The following is a 14,701-nucleotide window of genomic DNA, read 5'->3' on the forward strand; positions in this document are numbered from 1 at the left end:
TCATATCCTTTCCTCAACACAGAAGCCGACATCCAGGTTTCATCTATACTGATAAATATAGGTTTGATCATGAGCACTCAAATATTTTAAGATACTGAATTTTTAATATTATGGTGTTTGCAAATGTTTACTATGGGAATTGAATTAGTACCGTGAGTCCTTTATGCACGTGAATGCATTATGAAGGTGTGAAATATCGTAAAATACTGAACGATTCTGACAATGCAAAGTTAACGGAGAACAAAATGAGCATATAATAATACAGGCTAATCGCATGTTTTTTTTGGCGTTATGTGACTAAGCACACAACAACAAGTGGTGTTTAATGATTTTCTGTTGGACTGTATATCTTAGATTATTTGTGTCCGACTCAACTAAGAAGCAGATGTGCTTAAGTAGATACATACCAACAGATGTGAAATTTCAATTTTAAAGTGAAATAATTAATTATGGGAAAGGACCGTAATAATTTAAATTTACAAGTGTACTAACTCCGCAGCTATGCTAGAGTATTTTCGTCTAGTGTGCTAATTAGCAACTATAATTGAACCGTTCGTCTGGTTGCTAATGGACACTATTCGTTTAATAAGTTGACTAGTGTGCTAGCTCACCGGCTGTGAGAGATTAGTTAGTATATTGGTATAGACGGGATTTGAAATAATCAATGAAACCGTTGTTGTTATGTATTGTGTACGGACTACAGCAAAAGAAGATTGTACTAAGTTTACAAAAGTGTTAACACTCTCAATACGCTAACTACTGAGATTGTTTAATTCGCATTATAGTTGCCATTATTTATCACAGAGAGAGAGAGAGAGAGAGGTGGTTTCCGGATAACCAGGGCAAAATAAAAACAAAACAAAAATAACATACAAACACATACACGAACACGTACAGTAACTATCGTTTTATTCTTGCGCACGTTGACTGGGTATTAAGCACACTTTGAGTAAATAGAAACACACTTTAGCTTTGGTGCCATTTCAAATAAAGTCAGTATCCTTTTGAAATTTTGGACACACACACACGCGCGCACACACTGTCCGAATAGGGAGGACATGTTCGTGTTTCATTTGGTACCACTACTAGCAAAATATTGTCTTAATTCAAAACAGGAAAAGTGGAAAATATTAGTTGCTTTTGAACAGAACGATGTTACCATTAGCCGTAACCTGACATGAATATAAGCACAACTAGCTTTCCAGCTAGAGGGCAAATTCACCCATGTTGTGCCTTGATCATTTGCATATCAAAAGGGGTAATACCTGAAAGGTCTACAGTGTATGTAATCCATGTGTTATATACTGCCCGTTGCAATATATACAAATTATGCGACTCGTTATTGCCGTTATGACGGGCATTTTATATCAGCCGACTTATATAGTTTACAGGTTTCACATTGAAATGAGGTTTGTAAGGTATTAAAAAAGAAATAATAAACAACAGTTCCAATCAAATAAGTTTCGCAACGTTTCTTTAGGATACCTGTTTTATGTAAACTTACGATGGCATCAGTCTCACTCAAACACTTTACTATGCTATTTGCAAAATCCTATTCTAAATTGGATACCTGACAATTTCCGTGTTTTTTTTTCTTCTTCATTTTTGTTGTGTTTTTTTGTTTTGTTTTTTTGTTTCTTAAATCTCTTATCGGGATCTGATACAAGCAGTCAATGTGCACAATCTACCGTTTGCCTACACTTATGATCTTTGCATGATTGACCGGGGTGATTTCTCAATACCGGTGATTCGTAAGTAGTGTAATGCTATCTTACACGACTAACGAGTCTCGATGTAATATGAAAGAACTCGTGACAAAACCTACGTCAGGTGACTGCACTATAATTTAAGTAGGAATATAAGCGAGACGTTTTACAGGCTATGTTCTTCATTCACTCATTGCCATATGTGAAAGAGGGTCTTCAGTTAGATGTTGTTACAACCGGAGAGAGGTGAAGTTTTGTGTTAGCGATTTAGAACAGTACAGAAAGACAGAACACTACTATATTCTTCTGGAATTAAAAGGAGAACTCGTCAGGTAAGAACGTTTCTTCGTAAACGTCTAATCGAAATGAAAATGTTTTTGCCAACTAAGTTCTTAGGAAATAACAAGATTTATATAAGAAGTCTATACATGTTTATATTTAAGGGAACAATAAATGGAAAGAGTTTTGTTGTTGCTTTTAAAGACCATTTAATCGCATTATTATTCATGTCATGACTAGGAAATGCAAGCTAAGTACCTTTACCAAGGACTCAGAGATAAAGCCAATCTGAGTTGGGCATGTATCAAACCTACGAGCTTTGATATACGAGTCGAACGCTCCGCCAACTGAGTTAGAGGGCTCCCAAACAGGAAATGGGAATTCTGGTATTCGCAATGAGATTAAACAATCCTTACTGAAGTCATTCCTACATGTTGCTAGTTTCAAGTTACGGGGTCTGCAATAAATATTTAAAGGACAACTAAGTACACATCGAGAGTATTTCAGAGATCTAAAAATAACTGGTTAAAACCGAGGAACATTTTGGGTTAAGGCCCAGTCCATATAAGTTTGAGTCTCTGACTCGGTCAATGTGGTTATGTGACAAAATTGCCACTAGCTTCCCGTGGGTTGGTTCTTACCGGGGTTTTCTAAGGTTGTTCCTTCACCATTTATACTAGCCGCCATGTATAACTATATTATTATTATTATTATTATTATTATTATTATTATTAAGCAACGTAATGCTAGGGTTTATATTTCTCAACATTGTCGAAAAACAAGAAATAAATTATATAATTGATGTCCTACGCATATGTATTGGTTACTTTTCTCCTGCCTGGATGACGGATATGACATCCTTATACAGTGGTTGTTGCATGTACATTTCAGCTAAAATTGTCACCCTGCGCAAAATGTTTGCAGAAGGTAATAAGATTCATACATGCAGATTCCTCGAAATTAACTAAGTACTTTAGTCACAGTCCTATTCGAGATGTGTAGAAATTAAGGAAACCGGAAGCAAAATCTTACCCTGAAATATGTAGCGGATATCCCAGTTATGACGAGCTATATCAGCATTGTATTGCTCCAATTACAAATACCTGTTAAATACATTATATCACTTTAGAGAGCGTGTAAACACGGGCGCGGTCTTTTACGTTTGACCTACCTTCAACTCGAACGGTGTCGTCATTTTGCCTGAGGAGAAAACAGAATTGAAAGCAGCACATTTTATTTGATGAGGTTAAGTTAACAAAGCAAAACTGCTTGGTGAAGACTTGTACGACATTTTAGTGACGTGTTGTATGAATACAGTGAGAAGATCAAGAACTTTTTTTTTTCCTAATAGAGTCCATAACAGACTTGTCGGTTCGACAATTATAGGAGGTTCATTGTACAGGTGAGAAGATATCAGTCTTAGATATATGTCCATGGAAATGTGTTCATTCATTAAAACGAGAACAAATCAGCACTACGTGAATGAAGAATAAGAGGAGAGAAAATCCATTCAATAAAATCACCAGGATTTTAAGCATAAAAACGTATACAAAGAAAAATCTTGTGCATGCGTAACGCTTCTGAGGTATGTACAAGTAAGAAATAAGTTGTAAATTGTAAACTACTCGACATTCTCTGTAATCCGGAGAATAACTTATATTAATATGCGTCGCTGTCAACTATTTTTCGTAGCACTAAGCAGGTTTCTGATACTGCTCATTTCGATGGTATAACCTCTCAGTTCTGAAGCTAGTCATTCTGAAAATTATTCTGCATGACCATTACATGTGTACAATTTTAAACTCGTCAGAATTAAACTCCAGGACCTGTACATGTAAATAGTTTTAAAATAGCCAGAGAGGTGGAGAAATCGAATCAGTATAAAGAGTGGCATAACAAAGCCAATCATTCTATGATTTTCCACTTTAAAGGCAGACTAAGCCCGCTCCCCGCAACGCGTGAATATCCCTAAAACTCGCGATTTTCAACTCCGTAAAGAACCTATACAAATAAAAGGGGAGATATTTTGTATCCTCTTGCTGTAACATTGCATGCCATGCATTACTTTAATGGGTAAGAAAGTTGACTATAAATTGACCTATATCCCACAAACTCACTATGAAAATTATAGTAAACACCTAAAAACAGAGCTAGGAGAACATGGGCAGTAAACCATGGTCATCGCATGCCAAAACTGTATCTCAAACTATGCTAGCATGAACATGTTTACACAGCAGAATCATCCCTTTGTGAATCATCACGAATTCATAGATTCCTGGAACAACTATAAACAATGGAAAACATGCAAAAACATATCAGCAAAGTTAGTGCACAAGATTTTTGGAACGTGCAGTTCCTTTCACTATGCTCTCAATACAATCAAACAGAGCATGCAGTTCCTTTCACTGTGCTCTCAATAGAATCATAGAGAGCATGCAGTTCCTTTCACTATTCTCTCAATACAGTCATACAGAGCATGCAGTTCCTTTCACTATGCTCTCAATAGAATCATAGAGAGCATGCAGTTCCTTTCACTATGCTCTCAATAGAATCATAGAGAGCATGCAGTTCCTTTCACTATGCTCTCAATGCAGTCATATAGAGCATGCAGTTTCTTTCACTATGCTGTCAATAGAATCATAGAGAGCATGCAGTTCCTTTCACTGTCCATTCAATAGAATGATATAGAGCATGCAGTTCCTTTCACTGTCCATTCAAAAGAATCATATAGACCATGCAGTTCCTTTCACTATGTTCTCAACACAGTCATATAGAGCATGCAGTTCCTTTCACTGTGCATTCAGTAGAATGATACAGAGCATGCAGTTCCTTTCACTGTCCGTCCAATAGAATAATATAGAACATGCGGTTCCTTTCACTATGCTCTCAATAGAATCATATAGAGCATGCAGTTACTTTAACTGTGCATTCAATAAAATGACGTAGAGCATGCAGTTCCTTTCACTGTGTATTCAATAGAATAATATAGAGCATGCAGTTCCTTTCATTGTCCATTCAATAGAATCGTGTAGAACATGCAGTTCCTTTCACTATGCTCTCAATAGAATCATATAGAGCATGCAGTTCCTTTCACTGTCCATTCAGTAGCATCATACAGAGCATACAGTTCCTTTCACTACGCTCTCAATACAACAATATAGAGCATGCAGTTCCTTTCACTGTGCATTCAATAGAATGATATAGAGCATGCAATTCCGTTCACTATGCTCTCAATAGAATCATACAGAGCATGCAGTTCCTTTCACTATGCATTCAGTAAAATCATATAAAGCATACATTTCCGTTCACTATGCTCTCAATACAATCATAGAGAGCATGCAGTTCCTTTCACTACGCTCTCAATACGATAATATAGAGCATGCAGTTCCTTTCACTGTCCATTCAATAGCATCATATAGAGTATGCAGTTCCTTTCACTATGCTCTCAATACAGTAATACAGAGCATGCAGTTCCTTTCACTGTGCATTCAATAGAATGATATAGAGGATGCAGTTCATTTCACTATGCTCTCAATAGAATCACATAGAGCATGCAGTTTCTTTAACTGTGCATTCAATAGAATGACATGGAGCATGCAGTTCCTTTCACTGTGCATTCAATAGAATAATATAGAGCATGCAATTCCGTTCACTACGCTCCCAGTAGAATCATATAGAGCATGCATTTCCTTTCACTGTGCATTCAGTAGAATCATATAGAGCATGCAGTTCCTTTCACTGTGCATTCAATAGAATTATATAGAGCATGCATTTCCTTTCACTGTGCATTCAATAGAATGATATAGAGCATGCAGTTCCTTTCACTATGATCTCAATACAATCATATAGAGCATGCAGTTCCTCTCACTGTGCATGCAGTAAAATCATATCGAACAGGCAGTTTCTTTCACTATACTTTTAACTGCATCATATAGAGTGCCGATACTTTTCTAAAAGCCCTGAAATGAAGTCGTTTTTTTGTGCTAATTAACTTATCAAACATACACTCCATGATTGATTTTTTACGGTTGAAAGGGGATTTGATGGTAAAATTAGGTCTGTCTCTTGGATAAAAAATGTATGTGTATATAATAAATTTCAATATCTCGTTACAAAATATACAATGTAGGCGGATACTTTTGATCCCATCTCTGAAGTATGTGTTGATTTAATCGAAATCGTGACATCACAATATGCACGACGTTAAAAATAACGTTAGGCAAACATACAGCAAAATTGATCTAGCATCGTTTATCACGATTATATATAGTTTACGTTTGTTTATCTTTTGATTTACCCTAATCAATGCGTATAACACCTTGTAATACCGCAAACTTTGGAGCAAGTATCTTCATTTTGTTCTCCTCCTCCCCCACCCCACCAAATGCTATGGTTTCGTTTTCCGATGCATGGCGACAAAGGCTAAAGTTGGTTAGGTGACTTAGGCTAAGACTTGGAGGTAATTATAGGTTACTGTATTTGTATAGGAAAATATGAACGAGTTTTTCGGATGGAAATACTGCATGACCCTGGGAATGCATTATATTAATCCGACAAAACGAGTTCATATTGTCCCATACAAATGCAGTAACTTTTTTATTATATGCTCATTTTCTTATTCTACCTAAGACTTCATTATATAAATAAAAATACATTACAAGAAACAAAGTATCTGAATGTATGCCGTATTCCAAACTAAATACACATCCGCAGATTCATCATTACACAACAAGATTATTAACGGGCACATAACTCCGCCCAGATAAAACTGAATATACTCGCGAGTCAGACACAACTTTCGAAAGAAAATGACGTTTTAGTCTACTTAAAATTTAAATTTGAAGTCATATTGTGAATGAATGCGCATTGGAACAACTTTTCCATTTGATCTGGAATGAATAGATTTGAGTATCTTTATCGATTTTACGAAACTTCTTGATTATGGACTGGATTCATCTGTGCCAGTTCTACATGAAAAACTTCGGATTGAAGCAGTGACGGAGAAGCGTGTTGACATCTGCAAGAATGTTTCTGTTCTGTCATTGAATATTTGAAATCATAATGTGGGGAAAATATGAAGTCTTTCGATTGCAATTATGGAATTTAATGTTTATTTCATTTTGAGTGCAGTAAGGAGGATCTAATTGCACTTGGGATATAGTCGAAATCATAGTACAATTTCGAAATGTGTAATCAAGCTTGAGAACTCATGAAAGTATATTTTTAGGAAATTAGGGATGTAAAACTGTAAGTATATTTTTGCCATTCTTATTAACAGTTAAAGAAGACAGTTTATTCCTTGTCACTTCATGTTATTTGTAAGAAACCTGTCTGGCATCTATAGCTAGCCTAAATCCGAAACATTGTATCAAAAAGGTTAACGCGGAATGTGCCAAAACAGCTGGTATGTGGCAGTCCATGAAAAATCTCGTTTAGTTCATTCAGAAACAAATTTAGTCAACCAAAACGTAAAACGTCTACTACGAGACTATATAATTTGTTTACAAAGTAGTGCCTAATACTCTATTGGGCACACGTGAGTTCATTAAAAAAAGAAATCATTTTCATGTTCTCACTCAAAGTGTTTACGTTGCCATCAAGTGACAACACGTCACTGAATACAGGTAACGTCAATAAGGTTATTATGAAGTAAGCACAACTACGGGATGTAGATAATTTCTTAATGGTCACTATTTATCTCTAACGTCATTCCAAGCATACAAAGGAAAAGACCGCTGACGTTACGATTGATTGTCTGCATTAAACTGCTTCCCATAAACTCCTCCACAAAAGGTAAAAAGTACCATGAAACCCAAAAAACCTTGGATAGGAACATACAGCTACCTAAGGGTACCTATTTAGAACAGAAAACCATAAACAGGATAATAACTGGAAAAACTAAACTAGCAAGCAGTTTTGGAAGGTTTAAAGGACCCAAACCAGCAACCATTAACTGCTTTAACTGCCACACCACAGAAGAGCTACACCACGAATTCAATATATGCCCAAAATATCAACCCGCTAGGAAAATATTTATCAAAAACCAAAAACAGATTGGATCACCACACACATACCCAGAGTTACTTATGGACTCTAATAAAAGTAAACAATCAGCATATAAAAATATAAATAAATTCATAGACTCAGCAGGACTTAGGAACAAAATATAATTACTATCCCCACAAAGCCAAAAGACCCAGTACCTAGCTAAATAAATTTAGAAGCCACCACATAAAAACCCATAACATAATTCAATTATATAAAAAATATTAATAAATAATTCACTTACGAAGCACATATCAAAACCTAAGGAAACCGCAAAATCGGATGTCCTAGATATCCTTAACGAACCGAGTAATCAGCTAGGACTCCGGTCCTAGATATTCTTAACGAACCGTGTAATCGGCTAGGACTCCGGTCTCTTGCTAAATAAAGCATAAATAACATTCAATCTCTAAAAACATTAATAAATAAATAACTTAAAGAGGCAATATCTAAAAGCTTATAAATAACATAACGTAGGAAGCACACCTCGACTAGTAATACCATAATAACTTTGAAAATCTCTCTTCATACATTATTTCTACTAACAACTTCTATAAACAGCATAGAACACACACACCCCTTTTAGAACATTTTGAAGAAGAAAAAAAAAAGAAGAAAAAACCGCAAGAAACACAAGGCAAATGCAACAAGAAACCAGCGATGTGAAGCAACCAGGACCGTTTCCGATCTCTCCTTCCCACTAATGACAGCCAACCATTCAACTGTAAGGGACCTTTATGGACCCACAGATTTAGGCCAAACTATCAGGGTTCCTTGAACCCATAAAAGCCTAGGGAGGTGGCACCATTCCCTTTCCCAGGGACAGCTAGCAGACTGCGGTGCAGTCAGAAAAAAAAGTGGCACATGCACAATTGTGCGCACGCCACTATAATTAAACTCAACAACAAAACAACTACTGGGTCAAACACATTCTAAAACAATTGACACCATGGTCAGCCACGTTATGAAACGTCAAATGCGTTATTTTAGAGATTCATATTTTAACGAAAGAACGATCTAGATAGCACTAGATCTGCTGGCTTACATTTTGATTTATCCTTTACCTTTGGCAAATTCTTTTGAATGCAAGGTTAAATCCGAAAAAGACCTTCTGCAAGTTTCTTTCAGATCTTAGCTTGTGTGGCAGTGACGTTGTCTTAGCTGTCATTGGCGTTACACCATTGCCCGTGTATACCTCAGTCGGATCGTGTTCAGCCTTTTCGGTCGCATGCTATATACAGACTTCCGTATTTAATAGTGACCAGTTTCAGCTACCATCAAGTCCATGGATCTATTTTATAATAACCTTACTGAAGTCACAATTTGATGACGTGTCGTAACTAACAGGAACGTAATCAATAGTTTGAACCAATGGAAACTTAATGCTGCCATAAAGTTTTATTAACCAATGGAAACATAATGCTGCCATAAAGTTTTATTAACCAATGGAAACTTAATGCTGCCATAAAGTTTTATTAACAAATAAAAGGAACATCATTACAAATTCAAAGTTCTCTTTATAGATTCGAAGTTTTCGTTTATTGATTGATGAAGCGTTGTCATATGTTATTTTCAAAACCGTTATTTCGTTTGGAGGTAGTTTTTATAGCATATCAAACCATACCAGATATTTTATGAATTTGCAAAGAATCACTTTGATTACCTAAAGGACTGTTTCAGAGAGTCGAAGTTATTCACCTCGCACCAGGGGCGAGTATATTCCCTTTGGTGTATGTGATTGCATTAATGGGCACGTGGAACATCCTCGTCTCTTTCCGATGAGAGTCGAATAACTTTGACTCTCAGAAATAGACTCGGTAAATGGTACTTTATTTTGGTCGACCAACATTCAGCTAGACACGAACAATATATACTCATAACGAAAGATAAAACCGTGGTTAACATTTCACGACATTTCAGTATTACGTATATTTTATTTAATTTATATTTGATTTAATTTAATTGTTTGTAAGTTTTTAAATCTTTATAGTTTTAATTTCATCACATGTCAAAATAATATAGTTTGGTTTACTAGGAACTCGATATTTTTTTTCAGAAAATAGTTTGACGTTGACTCTTCAGTTGTAAACACCCAAAGCTGACTTAGTTACCGAGCTTGATTCTTAAATCACAGAGACAAGTAAACAACTATTTATTTTAGTTATATTCTATAATAAAATGATTAGGTTTTATCAAGGTCATACTTGGATTGCCTGATCTTTTTTATATGTAAACAGCCTCTATTTCGCAAGTCTAGGTTTTCCGAAATTGCGCAGTAGTCAGGTTTTATACCGATGTCTACAGAGATAGTTCTCAGCTGGGCTTTTTTCTTTACACTGGAAAGTATCTTTTGTGGCAGTTTGGATTCTAAAGGATAATTCTTTTTCCTGGAAATATTTGAGTGCTCATACAGAATTCTTGGACAAAGACATTTATTTAAACTTTATTCGGAATTTAAACACCGGAATATTGTTTTCTGTAGTTCACAAAGGACTGTACACATCAGCTCTATACTGACTACAGTATACGTCATCGCATTCCATTTTGGATGTTTCATCGGGACCCGAGCTTGAATTAATTAAAACATTTCATTGCTAGGGCTTCTAAAATTTAATTCGTAAATTATTCTTGGACTATTTTGGATTTGATTCTTAAAACCGTAAGTTCTTATTTTTTCACTTTTACAGTGTTTTTCCAGGGAAATAAATTATTTGTTAAATTTGTCAAAGCTTGTTTTCACTCTTTCTTTTGTTACTGTTTATTAGAGAGTAAACATGTAACATAAGAATTGGGGAGCCTCGTCCTCAGATTTATGAATTTTGGCTAAAATATTTCAGAAAACTTTTTTTCTTCTAAATTTGAATTCCCCATCTTTTTGAAAATTGTTGTGAAATCTTAAATGTCATCAAAAGTGGAAATCTTTCTTTCAAGTCCTTCCCAGGACCAATTACACCTTTTCCCAAAAAAATGTGAATTAATTCAACTTGCCAGAAAATAGGATCTTTCTGAGGTATAGGCCTCCTTAACGAAGCAAGAAATACAAAATATTGTGGTCCAGTACTTGGTAGAAAAGAATGTTTTGGATACAAATGCTTTGGTTTCGATCAGTAAGTCTGTATCAGACTCTGATATAAAAGTAAAAGAATTAGAATTAAAATACAAGATGGAATTGGAGTTGAGGAAGCTGGAACTTCAGAAAGATAAAGAAGAAAAACAAATGCAGTTGCAATTGGAAAGAGAGAGAGAACAAGTGTTATTAAAATAGATAAAGAAGAAATGGTATTACAAAACTAAAGAACAAATGAATATACAAGCGGAAGAAGAAGAGAAAGAAAGACAAACGCGGTTACGATATGAGAAAGAGGAGAAAGAAACAGGAAAGAGAGAAAGAAAAACAATTGCATTTACAAGCTGAAGAAAGAGAGAAAGAAAGACAAATGCAATTACAAAAAGAACAAATGCAAATGCAAAAGAGAGAAGGAAGAGAGGGAATATCAATTCAGAATAAAAGAAATGGAGGTGGCAAGTGAAAAGCATATTCCCACTTTAAATACAAATTTAAGTTTCGATGTTGCAAAGACTATTAGGTTAGTGCCCCTTTTAGAGAAAAAGAAGTAGACAAATATTTTCCTTATTTTGAAAAAGTTCCTGAAATTTGAAATGGCCAAGGGAGCATTGGACTCATTTATTGCGATGTGTACTTATTGGTAAAGCTAGTGATATTTACCGTTCACCGTCAGTTCAACGGAGTGGTGACTATGATACGGTTAAGGAATGCATCTTAAAGGGTTATGAGTAGTCCCTGAAGCTTATCGGCAAAAATTCAGAAACTATAAAAAAAAGAACCTGGACAAACTCATGTCGAAATTGCTCGAGAAATAGAGCAGTTATTTGATAGATGATGCTTAGCCAAGAAAGTTGAACAAAATTATGAACATCTCAGACAACTTGTATTAGTTGAAGAGTTCAAGAACTGTGTCCATAGTGACATTAAGACTTATCTTGACGAGCATTAAATTGAACCCTTGGAAAATGCTGCATATTGCCTTTCTCAAATAAGATTTCTACTCAACAGTCTTCTGGCAGAAAAGTATTTCAGCCTAATGCTAGCCCTTCTAAAACTCAGACTTCTAAAAATCAAGCTTTAGATAAGCTTGACCAAAGATCCTCGTCTCTTCCTACGTATACCTATTGCAAGAAAAAAGGACACGTTATTTTTGATTGCTACAAATTGGAAAATAGGCATCAGAATCAAGATAAACATATCCCAAATGCTCTTATTTATAAGAGGTCAAGGTCACAGTCATGTATTGGAAGCAATACATTTGTTGGGTGTGATAAACCCTAGTCTGTTTTTATTATGGAGATTTATGAACCATTCATATCGATGGGTTCTATATCACTCGTTGATGATTTGGCCAATCCTATCCTTATTAATATTTTAAGGGACACAGGAACTTCTCAGAATCTTTTATTGCCAAGTATTTTGTCTTTTTCTGAGAAGTCTTCTTCTAATGGCAATGTTGTTATTCAGGGAGTAGAGCGCGGCTTTGTTAATGTTCCTCTCCATTGTGTAAATTTGTCATCAGACTTAGTCTCAGGACCCGTGACAGTCGGGTATGATTTACCCGTTTAGGGTACTCATTTATTACTAGGCAACAACTTAGCTGGAGACAAGGTTGTGGTTAATCCACTTATAACCGACAAGCCTTGTTTGGATCAGAAAGTCGATCCATTTGAAAAAGAATTCCCTGATTTATTCCTAGCTTGTGCAGTTACCAGGGCTATGGCAAAGAAAACTCTTGAGAATGATGTTGATTAAACGACGTATAAAACAACCGGGCTATCCAAGGCGGTTCATATGAGCTTCATTGTGACGTTATCGGTAAATTATAGCGTCTGCTGCGTACTACCTTGTGACTTCAGCCCTGTGCTCTATCTCGGCAAGAACAAAAAAGTCCAGTCATATTCCTTATACGTCTTACGTAACATTTTTAAATTCTGCAACTGAGCAGTTATAGAGAATAATCGCAGAAATTCAGTCTGAATTGAGTGTAAGGCTGTGTCTGTTTTTAGTTTTCTTTTTAGCCAAAAGTTTAAAAGGTACCAGCAACACACACAAGAAATTTAACAGATACAAAAATAAATTAAATCCAAAGAACCTTTTAAAAATACGTTGGTATTTAACAGTGTCTTTCTTCATAAAAAGAAAACAGGCTTAAATATTTGGTAATTAATGACACATAATGGTAGCATTCAAGTTCACTTTAACAGCTCCCCCCGCCCCCGACTTTACTCTTGTTTCTTATTTTTAATGAATAGTCCTTCAGTCCGCATATACAACATACTGGATGAACACATGAAAACTTCTCTTCTTTACTATTAAACAGTTTCATATTCCGGAGAACCACACGCATAACTAATCACCTTATGAGTATAGGACACTGACTGGCCGTTTTAGGAACCCGGTTATTCCCAAAAGACTTCGAATCTCTGCATCATGCCTGGACGGGAAAGATGGCTGAAAAATTAAGTGTCCTTAAGTGTAGTGTATACATTACCTCGGTAATATAAACCAGTAATGTTGTCTGGAGTGTCACAAATGCAGTGCCGGATTAAACCATGTGGAGGCTCTATGGCCCTTAAGCATTCGAAATCGTGGGGCCACCTCGCAAATTATCTTCTAATACGTTATATCAATATTACTTTGATCCGTTGTTGCGGGGCCCTTAGGCCGATGCATACTCTGCCTATTTGGTAATCCGGCACTGCACCAATGAGTAGACGAGATAGAGTAAGTTTGATGATCAATATTGTACTGACGTGTCTGAACTTTCAATGTCAAGTTTAACCTGTCAGTGTATTATATTGCTGAATGAAAGTGCATATTCCTAGGGGCAAACTGAGCATATACCCACTGCTGTGAAGGAACCAAAATGTCAGGAACAACTCGATCTTTTACCTGATTAATTAAAAATCAGGTACAGAAACAGCTATGCTGCTATGACTTACTTTTTTCAACATCTCCTGTCGTCCACAGCCCGAGCTTCATGTTCATTGAGAAACTGATCTACAGATTCCCCAAACTCCTCAGATTTATGAGGTTTACCTTCATTATTTTGACGTCTATCAAAAACAATATCAAGAGATGGATTTTCAAGCAACATATTGAATTTGTTATAATGCATCATACATAGATGAGGAATATGACGTGAAAATATGATAAATAGCATGGAAGACAGAAAGTTGCAACTTAACTGATCCACACCTGACTTGAAACTTTTTGCGCATAGCAAGAGTGTGATACTCTGGAATGTTTTTCTCGATTTCTCGAATGGCTTGGGTAGTTTTTGTCATGTCGGGTTCACTAGATTTCCAAACAGACCAGAAATTTGGTATTAGGCCCACCCAGGTGAAATGAATACAACTTGCATTTAAAAGGGAGGGACAATTCCACTATTATAATGGTAGCCATCCGTTCGGTCAAGTTGCAGATGTTTTTCATTCAAAGAAACAACTTGAAACTCTTATCTTGAAGCAAGAACATATTCATGACCTTTATAGCGATCAGTAATATCAATTGTCCTTACTTGACACTTCAAAAACTTTACATCTCCGGACTTACCATCAGAGAAAAACCATGCTGGTTGCATGGAAGAATATATCTCATT

The 14,701-nt window shown here is 35.8% G+C and overlaps 1 protein-coding gene across 2 annotated transcripts in view; it reads left to right on the top strand.

Annotated features, from left to right (window-relative positions):
* The first annotated feature begins 1,502 nt into the window (after positions 1-1,502).
* The window catches only part of LOC149789481 (electroneutral sodium bicarbonate exchanger 1-like), a 258,615-nt gene continuing 245,416 nt past the window's right edge, over positions 1,503-14,701 (top strand). Inside the window, exon 1 of one of the 2 annotated variants that reach the window (XM_089971498.1) lies at positions 1,503-2,038. The gene's annotated coding sequence lies outside the window, so the exon portion shown is untranslated. The remainder of the gene's footprint in view (positions 2,039-14,701) is intronic. The other variant, XM_089971496.1, reaches the window with a different exon arrangement.

The sequence above is a fragment of the Sinohyriopsis cumingii genome, chromosome 10 (genome assembly GCF_028554795.1).
Source record: "Sinohyriopsis cumingii isolate HCF-2022 chromosome 10, ASM2855479v2, whole genome shotgun sequence".
Taxonomy (NCBI): Eukaryota; Metazoa; Mollusca; class Bivalvia; order Unionida; family Unionidae; genus Sinohyriopsis; species Sinohyriopsis cumingii.